Source organism: Wyeomyia smithii, chromosome 2, assembly GCF_029784165.1.
Source record: "Wyeomyia smithii strain HCP4-BCI-WySm-NY-G18 chromosome 2, ASM2978416v1, whole genome shotgun sequence".
NCBI lineage: Eukaryota > Metazoa > Arthropoda > Insecta > Diptera > Culicidae > Wyeomyia > Wyeomyia smithii.
This window is the reverse complement of record NC_073695.1, coordinates 106,007,601-106,019,864: the sequence shown is the minus strand read 5'-3', so window position 1 is coordinate 106,019,864 and position 12,264 is coordinate 106,007,601. Positions and strand designations below refer to the sequence as shown.

At 41.7% G+C, this 12,264-nt stretch overlaps 1 protein-coding gene across 3 annotated transcripts in view; it reads right to left on the bottom strand.

Moving 5' to 3' along the window:
• LOC129724944 (uncharacterized) overlaps positions 1-12,264 on the bottom strand; it is a 1,074,712-nt gene that overhangs the window by 651,673 nt on the left and 410,775 nt on the right. The gene's annotated exons all lie outside the window — the stretch shown is intronic.

The following is a 12,264-nucleotide window of genomic DNA, read 5'->3' as shown; positions in this document are numbered from 1 at the left end:
ACATTAGGCAAAGTAACCGCAAGTCAGTCTCAGAAGAAAAATAACCGAAAGTCAGTCCCGATTTGCAAAAAAAAACATGCATAATACAACAGTAAAATGAATGGGGAGTAAAAAAGAGTTCGATACGACCGTTTAGATGAAAATAAGTTATCTAGTAATAAATATCAATTATTGGGATTATTTTTTAGTTTGAATTGGTGATGAATTTATGTGGAGCAATTTCCTGCTAATACGAATTCAAGTCAATTTTTTTTTGGTTCGCTTCTTCGTAGATCTATCCGCAAAATCTTGAGTATCGAAAAAACTTCCATCAGAATCCAGGGAATCGTTCCAAGAAATCTCCAAAGGTGATGCTCGAACCTCAAATGATTTGGATCATCTTGACATTTGTTGTCAGATGAACCAACTGCAGTCCCGGCTTCAGTTTCTTTATTCGAGTCCTCACCGGATAAGCTTTCATCGGTTCCGTACATCATGAGATGTTCCAACGTCGACAATTCTTAAAAGGTTCTCATGGACATACACTTCCTAACAGCGAAGGATTGACAGTTTTCCACGGCAACGAATAACAACACGTCAACACGCACTATAGTTTCAACATGGCAATGTGACTGATTTGCGGTTACTTTTCTCTTCGGTGTAGAATGTAACGGCAAGTCAGTGACACTCAAGGTTTTTATCATAAAATCAATTATATCAATGGTTTTTACAACGTAATTAGTGCAGGCTAGTATGAAAACTATATTTTAGCATGAATATTGTCAAAATAATTCATCTTAAATAAGTGATAACTGAGCGTGAATGAAATATCTTTCGAAGCTGTTTTCTCGTTTTAACATTTTTACAGATGGGACTGACTTGCGGTTACCGGCAGCATTGTTCTCAGAAATGGCTGGCCCGATTTTCATGAAATTAATTGCAAATAAAAGATCTAGTTGCCCCATTAGACTCCATTGAATTTTGTTCTAATCGAATTTTTAGTTTAGAGGTTTTAAAATTAGTTTCAAATAAACGGGCTACCTCAAAAACACCTAATGTTCGAATTCCCTAAAGATTGAACAATTGGTTTAAAAGTTATGGAAAGAAACGTATCATGGAGACTGTTCAATCTCATTCATGTTTCTCAGTGATGGCTGGACCGATTTCCACAAAATCAGTGACATATGAAAGGTCTAGTTACCCCATAAGACCCTATTAATTTTTTACAATCGGATAATTACTTTGCCTGCTATGTTTAAATATGTGAAATACAGCTATGAAAGGAAACATATTCCGAAGACTACCTCAACTCACTCACTTTTCTCACAAATGGCTGAATCGTTTTTCACAGAATTAGTGTCAAATGAAATGAACCCTATTAAATTTCATTGTAATCAGAATGTAACTTTGTTTGTAATTTATCAAAATTTTAAAATCACGACCCTTCATTATCTCAGAAATTACACAACTGATTTGAACGATTTTTAAGGGGGGTTGTTAGTAGTTCAAGTATTTATGATAAATCTAGATAAACATTTCAAAAGGTCCTATCTGCTTTCATCGTTTTTCCGGAGCGTCTTTTCATTCTGGCAATGGTTCAGCTTTAGTAAGTCTCCCAAGCGTGGTTTTCGTTTAGGAGGCTAGGGTGATCCCTCCGCTATCAACTTGTGCAAAAAACATGTTATTTATTTATCTATTTATTTACAAATTACCAACAGGCAGAAATAGCCCTAGTGGTTACTAAAGCATAATTAAACTAATACATCAATACAATAAACTACGAAACATTGAAACAAATTTAGACCTGATGACGCGAGCAGACAGATGAAAATCGAACACTTGTGAAACACGATTGAACGCTTTTTGAAGGCCAATAATGGCACTGTTTGCGCTGTAGTTGGTGCGGCGGAATGGAATGTGAAGCAATGAAACTCTGCGTAATACTCTTGAGGGTGCGTTTAAATTGATCTGACGGAGAATTGTAGGGCAATCAATCCTAGCGGTGAGGGCGTCGGAAAAAATAAAAAGTGTTTAATGAGTTGTGGTGATTGACTGAAAGTGATCAATCAAAAAATCGATCAAAGCAGATTGGACCTTTTCAAATGTTTCTCTAGAAATATTAGTGAATAATGAGTATGTGTGCCCAATCAAAAATGGTAACTTCTCAACACTGTTAGAAAAATTGTAATGTTAATTGTTAGGATTTGTTTGCTTTCGCAATTAGGACCTATCATTCGTAGGGATTTAAACCTACTTGTCAAAAAAGGGAAGTAAACTTACAACTAACTTAATTGCTAACTTATTGACTATAAAGAGAGCTTATCGTAGCAATTGAGGATTGCAACGATTTTTGTCGAAATTTTATTTGACAAAGCTTCTAATGTTTCAACATCAGTAAGCCAATGTAATTCGAGTGTACCAAACCAAGGAGGACGCTTCAAAATCATTTTCAGAATTTTATTTTGGATCCTTTAAAGCGCTTTCTTCCTTGTTAAACAACAACTTGACCAGATCGGTAATTTTTTTGTAAATCAATAGTTTATTCTTTAAGCAAAGTTTGGAATTTCTATTAAAGAGAGAATATTTGATGGACTTTGGAGGCAAATCAGGAAGATCTGAAGTGAATATGTATTACAGGACAGGACTCAAGACTGAACCTTGAGGTACACCTGCTCTGACAAGAAATCTATCAGATTTTGAATTCTGATAGACAACCTGCAGAGTTCAATCAGTAAGATAATTTTTTAAATTTTGATTAGGAAAATTGGAAAATTATTAGTTTGCAATTTCGCAATCAAACCTTCATGCCAAACACTGTCGAATGCTTTTTCTATGTCTAAAAGTGCAGCTCCAGTGGAATAACCTTCAGATTTGTCAGCGCGTATCATATAAGTAACTCTGAACAATAATGAGTAGTGGAATGCCCATGGTGAAATCCAATCTGTTCATCTGCAAAAATTGAATTTTCGTTGATGTGTGACATCATTTTTTTTTTTTTCTTCACATAACATTTATTTGACACGGCACAAATACAATTTAATGTTTAACGGTGCCAATTATATCTGATGACTTAAAAACTAAAGCAAATTTTTTATCCTCGCTGCCGACTACGAGCTGAAATTAAGTCTAACTTAAAACTAGCATGGGATTTCCAATCAGTGTTTTGTTGTTCAATGGTCGTCTGATAATCGTCGAATGGCATGTATGGATTCGTTCTGCTGAGCCACGATGTCGTGAGTTGGGACAGAGGCTCGTAGTCCTTGGGTCCTGGTTCTGTTGTGCGGGGTCTGGTTGCTGGTTTTGTGCTTAAGGTTCAAACGTGTTCTTGTCGTTTTGTTGGGTGTAGACGGAGGGGAACGGGACTAGACTGGGGCGTGGATGGATTTCAGGAAAACGTATATAAGGGACATGTAGGATAGGTCACGGCTCGCCAAGACATCACGAACAGGAACAGCCGGCTGTCTACCCTCGGCCTGCAGGGAAGCTATTAATTTAGACCTGGCGTCACGGTGTACAGGGCATGACCAAACCACATGCTCTATGTCGTGATAACCTTCACCACAGGCACAGATACCACTTTCCCCGAGCCCAACACGACGGAGGAGCGCGTCAAATCTATAGTGATTGGACATAAGCCGGGACATCACGCAAATGAAATCCCGACCTACATCCAACCCCTTGAACCACGGGTTCGTCGATACTTTGGGGATTATGGAATGTAACCACCTTCCCAATTCCCCTCTGGTCCAAGCATTTTGCCAACTGATGATCGTATTCTGACGTACAAGTGCGAAAAATTCATTAAAGGCAATTGGTCTTTCATAAATATCACCGTTTGTTGCGCCCACCTTAGCCAAAGAGTCCGCTTTCTCATTACCCGGTATCGAGCAGTGAGAAGGGACCCACGCTAAGGTAATCTGAGTAGATTTTTCGGATAAAGCACTCAGATGTTCCCGTATTTTCCCCAGGAAATACGGAGAGTGCTTAACATCTTTCATCGATCGGAGAGCCTCAATGGAACTGAGACTGTCCGTAAAGATGAAATAATGGTCCGTGGGCATTTTTTCGATAATCCCTAGGGTGTACTGAATTGCAGCTAATTCTGCGACGTAAACAGAAGCAGGATTATCGAGCTTATGGGAGACGGTTAAATTGTTATTGAAGATACCGAAGCCAGTGGACCCATCAAGAAGTGATCCGTCAGTGTAGTACATATTGTCGCAGTTGATGTTTCGATATTTATTGGAAAAAATTTTAGGGATCTGCTGCACGCGTAAATGATCCGGGATTCCACGAGTTTCTTCTCTCATGGATGTATCGAAAAACACAGTAGAATCAGAAGTATTTGATAAGTCGACACGATTTGGAATATTCGAAGAAGGGTTAATATTTTGGGACATGTGATTGAAATACAATGTCATAAAACGGGTTTGAGAATTAAGTTCGATTAACCTTTCAAAATTTTCAATCACGGGACGGTTCAAGACCTCACATTTGATTAGAATACGAGAAGACAGGCTCCAGAAGCGGTTTTTCAATGGTAGTACTCCAGCTAAAACCTCCAAACTCATCGTATGGGTCGACTGCATGCAACCTAAGGCGATACGCAAACAACGATATTGTATTCGCTCCAGTTTGATCAAATGTGTGTTTGCTGCGGAGCGGAAGCAGAAACACCCGTATTCAATAACAGACAATATCGTTGTTTGGTAAAGCCTTATAAGGTCTCCTGGATGGGCTCCCCACCATTGTCCGGTTATTGTACGAAGAAAATTCACTCTTTGTTGACATTTTTTCATCAGATACCTCACGTGACAACCCCAGGTGCCTTTAGAGTCGAACCAGACACCAAGATATTTGTGTACCAAAACCTGAGAAATCGTTTTACCCATTAATTGTGTTTGAAGCTGAGCAGGTTCATGCTTCCTAGAAAAAACTACTATCTCAGTCTTCTCCGGAGAGAATTCGATACCTAGCTGTAAAGCCCAAGCAGACAAATTGTCCAAGGTATCTTGCAATGGTCCTTGCAAATCGGCAGCTTTGGCTCCTGTAACAGAGATTACACTGTCGTCTGCAAGTTGTCTTATCGTGCATGAATTTATTTGCCAGACATTCGTCGATGTCATTTACATAAAAGTTGTAAAGAAGGGGGCTTAAACATGAGCCCTGGGGAAGACCCATGTAGCTAATGCGAAAAGTTGCCAAATCGCCATGCGTAAAATGCATGTGCTTTTCGGACAACAAGTTGTGCAAAAAATTGTTCAAAATTGGAGAAAATCCTTGTCGGTGAAGTTTACCCGAAAGAATGTCAATAGAAACGGAATCAAAAGCCCCCTTAATGTCCAAGAACGCAGACGCCATTTGTTCTTTACGAGCATACGCCAGCTGAATATCTGTTGAAAGCAACGCAAGACAATCATTCGTCCCTTTGGCACGGCGGAAGCCAAATTGAGTTTCTGATAGTAGACCATTTGATTCGACCCAGTGGTCTAAACGACGGAGTATCATTTTTTCCATCAATTTCCGGATACAGGATAGCATTGCAATCGGCCTATAAGAGTTGTGATTAGAAGCTGGTTTCCCTGGTTTTTGGATGGCGATCACCTTCACTTGCCTCCAATCCTGCGGTACAATGTTTTGCTCCAGGAACTTATTGAACAAGTTCAACAAGCGCCTCTTGGCATTGCCGGGTAGATTCTTCAACAAGTTGAATTTGATTCTATCTAATCCAGGCGCGTTATTGTTACAGGACAGGAGGGCTACTGAAAGTTCTGCCATCGTAAAAGGTGATTCTATCGCGTCGTGGCCCGGAGACGCATCGCGAACAATATTTTGCTCAGGAACAGAGTCCGGACATACTTTCCTGGCAAAATCAAATATCCACCTACTTGAAGACTCCTCGCTTTCGTTGACCGTTACGCGATTCCGCATTCTTCGGGCTGTGTTCCAAAGAGTGCTCATCGATGTCTCCCTCGACGTCTCGTCCACGAACCGACGCCAATATCCACGTTTCTTTGCTTTAGCCAAGCTTTTAAGCTTGGTATCAAGCTCCGATTACCGTAAATAGTCGCCAGGTATACCTCCCGTCTGGTAGGCCTTAAACGCGTCGGATCTTTGCGTGTAGACATCGGAGCACTCTTGGTCCCACCACGGAGTGGGAGGCCGTTCTTTGATCGTTACGCCGGGATATTTCTTCGTTTGGGCTTGCAACGCGGCGTCGAGAATCAAGCCCGCGAGGAGGTTGTATTCTTCAAGTGGTGAATGATGTTGAATCGACTCGACCGCTTTTGAAATCATTTCCTCGTATAACTTCCAATCGACATTTCGTGTGAGGTCGTACGGAATGTCAATTGGTCGCATGCGAGTTGACCCGTTATTAATTGAAATAAGAATAGGCAGATGGTCGCTACCGTGAGGATCGAGGATTACCTTCCATGTGCAATCCAACCGTAGCGACGTCGAACATAAGGATAGATCCAAAGCGCTTGGGCGCGCTGGAGGTTTCGGGATACGTGTCATTTCACCGTTGTTTAAAATAGTCATGTCGAAGTCATCGCAAAGGTTATAGATTAAAGAGGAGCGGTTATCATTGTATGGGGAACCCCAAGCCACGCCATGAGAGTTGAAGTCTCCCAAAATCAAACGTGGCGAGGGAAGAAGTTCTATTAAATCAAAGAGCAGCCGTTGCCCAACCTGTGCTCTGGGGGGAATATATATTGAGGCAATACAAAGCTCTTTACCTTGTATTGTCATTTGACATGCGACAACTTCGATGCCTGGAATCGAGGGGAGGTTAATACGATAGAAAGAATAGCACTTTTTAATCCCTAAAAGTACTCCTCCATATGGGGTGTCTCGATCAAGGCGAATAATATTAAAATCATGGAAGTTGAGATCAATATTTGAAGTAAGCCAAGTTTCACAAAGGGAAAATGCATCGCATTTGTTTTTATTTATCAAAACTTTAAACGAATCAATTTTTGGTAAAATACTTCTACAATTCCACTGTAAGACAGAGATAGAATCCTTCATATACGCAGTTGAATTAGGCATCGAAGGATACAATCGCTGCAAGGAGAGGCCATTGGGCAGTCAACTGCTTCAAAAATGATCTAACTGTTGGGAGAAATGCTGTAAGAAAAATTTTAATTGGATCGGGTACATTGAAAGTTTCAAAAATCCAGTCCGCAATGTCAGAAAATTTCACTAATCCAGAGTTTGTTTCATCAACTGGGAGTGTAAAAGGAGCAACTGGGGTTTTAGATGTTCCTGGCAGTGCTGGGAACTCCTTCTGGGACTTTAAATTTGCCAGCCCAGGAGGAGTTTGCTTCGGTTTTTCCGCAGCACTGTTTGGTTTGTTTGTAACCTTCATTTCACTTTGAGAAATCTTAGGACCTTTTCTGGGAAGTTTAGGAGAGGAAACACTTTTCCTCTTTCTAGACTCCCCAGGATTGGCGTAAGATGCTCCCGCTGGTGAATCGTCAGAATCGGTTTCCTCAGAGGGCAACAGATCGAAGGGGTTCGAAGTAACGGGAGAAGTGGTAACGGTCTTCTTCAGCATGTCAGCGTAGGAACGCTTTGAACGCTCTTTGAGAGACCGTTTTATTTTATCCCTGCGCTGCATGTACACCGCACATGTCGAGAGCTCATGCAGATTTTCTCCGCAGTGAATACACTTTTCAGCGTTAACACTGCAAGAATCTTCCGCATGAGACTCCCCACACTTGCCACAACGTGCCTTATTGCAGCAGTAGGCGGCTGTATGGCCTAACTGCTTGCAATTCAGGCAGTTCATGACGCGGGGCACGTAGAGCCTCACAGGGAGACGAACCCGGTGGATCGAGACGTGGCTTGGTAGTGCAGACCCGGCGAACGTAGCTCGAAACGAGTCTGACGGAGTGTATACTGTTTTGCCACCGATGATCGATGCTGACCGCAATTGCTTGCAGTCGAGCACCTTTACTTCGGGACACGTTTTGTTCTTAAAGCACCCTTTGGCACTTTGCAGTATACACTCGACGGACAGACTCGAATCGGTTATGACACCGTCGATCTCCACGTCTCGTGCGGGTATGTAAACGCGATACTCGCGTGTGAAGAGCTCAGAGCAAGCTATATCGTTGGCCTCTTTCAGGTTACCGACCACGACACGGAGCTTGTTAGGCCGGACCTTGGAAATTTCGGTCACGCCCTTGTACTCCTTCGTCAGGTCTTTAGAAATCTGCAAGAGGTTCAACTTTTTCGATTTCGGTCCTGCCTTTGGCCGAAAATAAACAGTATAGCTGCCCTGGGCTCCGTCTGGGTAAAGCCTGGGGCGAGGGGGGACTGAAGAATGAACAGGGGAGGGGGTAACAGAAGGGTCAGGGTCAGAGGGGTTCGGGGATGGTGGCGCGGGAGGCGAGGGATCTACATCCATCGCGCTATGTTTAGCGCACTAGCGCTGACAAGAACACGTACCTTTTTATTTCTCCCTTCCAGTAAGGTTGGTTGTCCGATCGTTCGAAGTAGCAGCCGTTACAGCCAGCAGCACCAATACAGCAGCACCAAACAGCCACCAGCAGCGAGCCAGGTGTGAGATCACTCCACACAGCGATACGACTCGCTGACACTGATGGCTTCTTCTTTTTCCTCGTTTGTGTCTCGTCCACTGCTGTAGCACAATCCAGCCAGCAGCCAAATCGGCTTACGCACCAGCTGGCAGTCACGATGCGAAACAGTTGCACAAAGGAACGACCTTGAACCCGGATTTATTTCACTCGACCAGGCAAACAATGCCAACACTTGTTCACACGTCTTTTGTTTTATACTCTATCGGACCGATCACCAAACACGTCCAGTACTGATGCGTGTTCGGCACAGAATGGGTGACATCATTTTGTTAAGAATAATTCTATCAAACAGTTTACTTATTGAAGAAAGCAAACTGATTGGTCGAAAACTTGAAACCTCAGCTGAATTCTTATCCGGCTTTGGAGTAATTTTTGCATATTTTTATAGTTTGGGAAAATATGCAATTTTGAAGCAGCATTTGAAAATTTTTACTAAAAAATCCATTGTGCTCTCAAGGAGATGTTTGATTAATATGTTAAAGATGCCATCGTCACCAGGTGCTTTCATATATTTAAAAATTGTTAATAATTGATTTAATCTCATTCAAGTTAGTTTCAATTATTTCTGCAGGTGAAAAATTCTGGGAAGAAAATAAATTTAATTGACGTGTGACTACCTTTTCAATTGGATTCACAAAATTCAAATTTGAGTTATGAACACTCTCAAACTGCTGAGCAAGTCTTTGAGCCTTATGTTCATTGAATACAAGCAAACGTTCACCATCTTTTAAAACTGGAATAGGCTTCGAAGGTTTCTTAAGAATCCAAAAGGATTTTGAATACGGTTTCAATTTTTCAACTTTAGTCTCAAAGTTTTGATTTCTCAGAAGAGTAAATCAGGGGGGCTGGAATCCTGTTATCTTCTGCTTGTGCACTAAGATTAATTGCTAAGTGCTCTGCTGCATCGCCATTCAGAGGCTCATCCAAGTGTTGTTTCCATTCTTCGATCACCCCACATTCGTCCAAAAGGAGGGCAACCTCCAAACTCCTACTGGATTCTTTGAGGAAGCTGTTCTGCTTCTCGTAGAACTTTCAAGGGTCGTTAGCTTGGTATAGATCATTCATCGCAACGCGATCTCGGTCCTCGTGTTGGTGCTTCTTTCTTAAGAGAACTGAGTTTTAGTTGTTTCGAACTCGCCGGTATTATTCCATGTTTGCTTTCGTGTGTCACCTCGTCCATACTGCGTCCTCCCCGATTAACTGTTTGCGTTGGGCGTCAAACAAGTCGTTTCTCTGATCCGGAGTTATTGTACGTAATAGCGCTACAGTAGTACTACCTATGGCGGATCGAATGTTCCTCCTAGCATCTTCAAGAATAGCTATGACAAGCTGCTCTTCCGTGGGTAGCGCTGCACCAGCTGCTGCACGTATTCCTGTGCAACCCAGGCGTCCCGCAGATGCTCGATATTTGTTCGTGACGTTCGACTTCGTTGGGTAATGTACACCATCGAGAGTTTTGAGAACATGCATATACTTATTAGGTTGTGGTCCAAATTAATATTTGCACTGCGGTATGTCAATCGGTGAAAAACCTGTCGTTGCATGGGTGATTTGATTCTCCGTCTGTTAGTCAAGTGATCTTCATGTGGTTTTGTGGATATCTTTGCGGGGGAAAAAGATACTTCTGACTATCATACCACGGGAGGCTGCAAAGTTCACACACCGTTATCATTAACCGCGAGGTGCAGGCTGTCTGGCCTGATAACCGGTTTATACATTGCCAGCCGACTATTGTCACGTCCCGTCGCGGGCAGCTATCGTAGACCTGCTCCAGAACGCTTCCTTTTTATCGCCGGGTCTCTCTTCATGTGGGCATTGCACGTTGATGATGCTGTAGTTGAAGACCTTCGGCCCTTCATACTCAACTTGCATAGCCTTGTTACTACTTGTTGAACACCCCCTTACTTGTTGAACACCCCCTTACGCGTAGACGCATCTTGCCCAGTACCATGAAGCTATTCCCCAGTTCTCTGGTGGTGCCACAACTCTGGTAGAAAGCAGCCACCCGGTGTCTCCTTTTCCATATCTTTTCTCCTGCCCAACGTTCCGTTCAAGTTCCTGTAGCGCCTTCGAAGTTGTATGGATGTAGCCCATCATAGATTATCCTTTCGCATCTCGGAAAGCAGAGCGATTTACAGCTTCATGTCCTAAGTTTCCAATCGTGGTCGCTATTTCGTTGGTTTGTTCCAATTCGTATTATGTCTAACGTTACTTGTAACATATTATTTTCCAGGGTTGCCAACCAGTTGCATCCATGTTCAGCTGCCAGTCTCATGTAATCGTATCCATGAGTCATACGATGGGTGCTTGTGAGGGCCGGAATTAAATTTGATGCTCCTTCTAGGTTGCCAACTCACAATTTGAAGCCTACTTTTCTTCAACTCACTCTTCACTCATCATACTTTAGACTCTGATGGCTAACCTGAGCGGTCATTTCGTTCCACCATCTTTTCTTCAATTGATGTTTGACAATTGCGATTGATGTCCTATTCGAAAAACTCTACTCCGTTGTCTCGATACCACAGTAGTATTTCTCTGTTTGTAGCTATAGTAGTGGTAGTAATTTAGGTCAAAACTTTACAGGTCCAGTGTGAGTATTGCTGTACGGATGAATACGTTTCTCAGGTATTCCTGCTAGTATATTTTGGAAACCATAGTCATAAAAATCTGCATTTTTTATTTACAGTTGCATGTACCTTACCAGATCTTCGACTGGTTTTATAGCACCTTTATCTGGGAATCTAACTGTTATCCATCTTCACCTCATTGTACATCTTCTGGGCACATCTTTTGGGCTGCTCAGATTCTGCTTCAGTGTCCTGTTTAGTTGCTCATTATTGATACTATGCTTTTTTTCGACTGTTATTTTAGAGGAGCTTTTTTCGGTTTCGCAGTTTTTAAAATGTGAAAAAACGACATTAATTCTTACACCGACGTTTCGAATCTATATATCTATATTCTTTATCAAGGCTCTTTAAGTTAAAAAAAAAAATTGAAACAGGTACACAAAATTATAGATATCGTTACCAAGAGGACTATTTTCTTGTAAGTTGGCTCTTCAGCTACAGCATTAATTGTCGAAACAAATAATTGTTAACCTAACAAGACAATCAAAAATACAATAAATTAGCTAAACAAGATATGAAATACAATTTAAACTTCCTACATTATGAAAATAAAACTAGACACTTTAACGGAGCGAAATTCGTAGCACTCTCAACCATGATGTATAAAGTAGAGATACTCAGAGGAAGAGATAAGCGATGAAAAAAGCCGCGAATTTGGCAACTAGGTTTCACATGTCAGAGGTGCCAGATCTCTCCTCAAAGCGCAATATGGACTAAATTTTTCATTTGACTCGTACAACTGATGGTGACGGTGGGAGTCCTGAGAAATAATAAAGAGCATCATAAAAACCGCGAAAGTGTAAAATTATATGTTTATGTCTAATTTGATATACTCTCACCAGTGGTGGGCACCATTCCGCTAATTCGCTAATTCGCTAATTAGCGACGCTGAAATTCAGTTAGCGATTAAGCGATTTCGCTAATTTTTGAGCTGGTTAGCGAAACTGTTAGCGTCGCTAAAATTTTGGCCTTCGAAACGCTAATCGCTAGTTCGCTAAGTTTTGTAGAAAAGTGACAATAGAAATATTTAGAAAAACTGTGAATTGCTG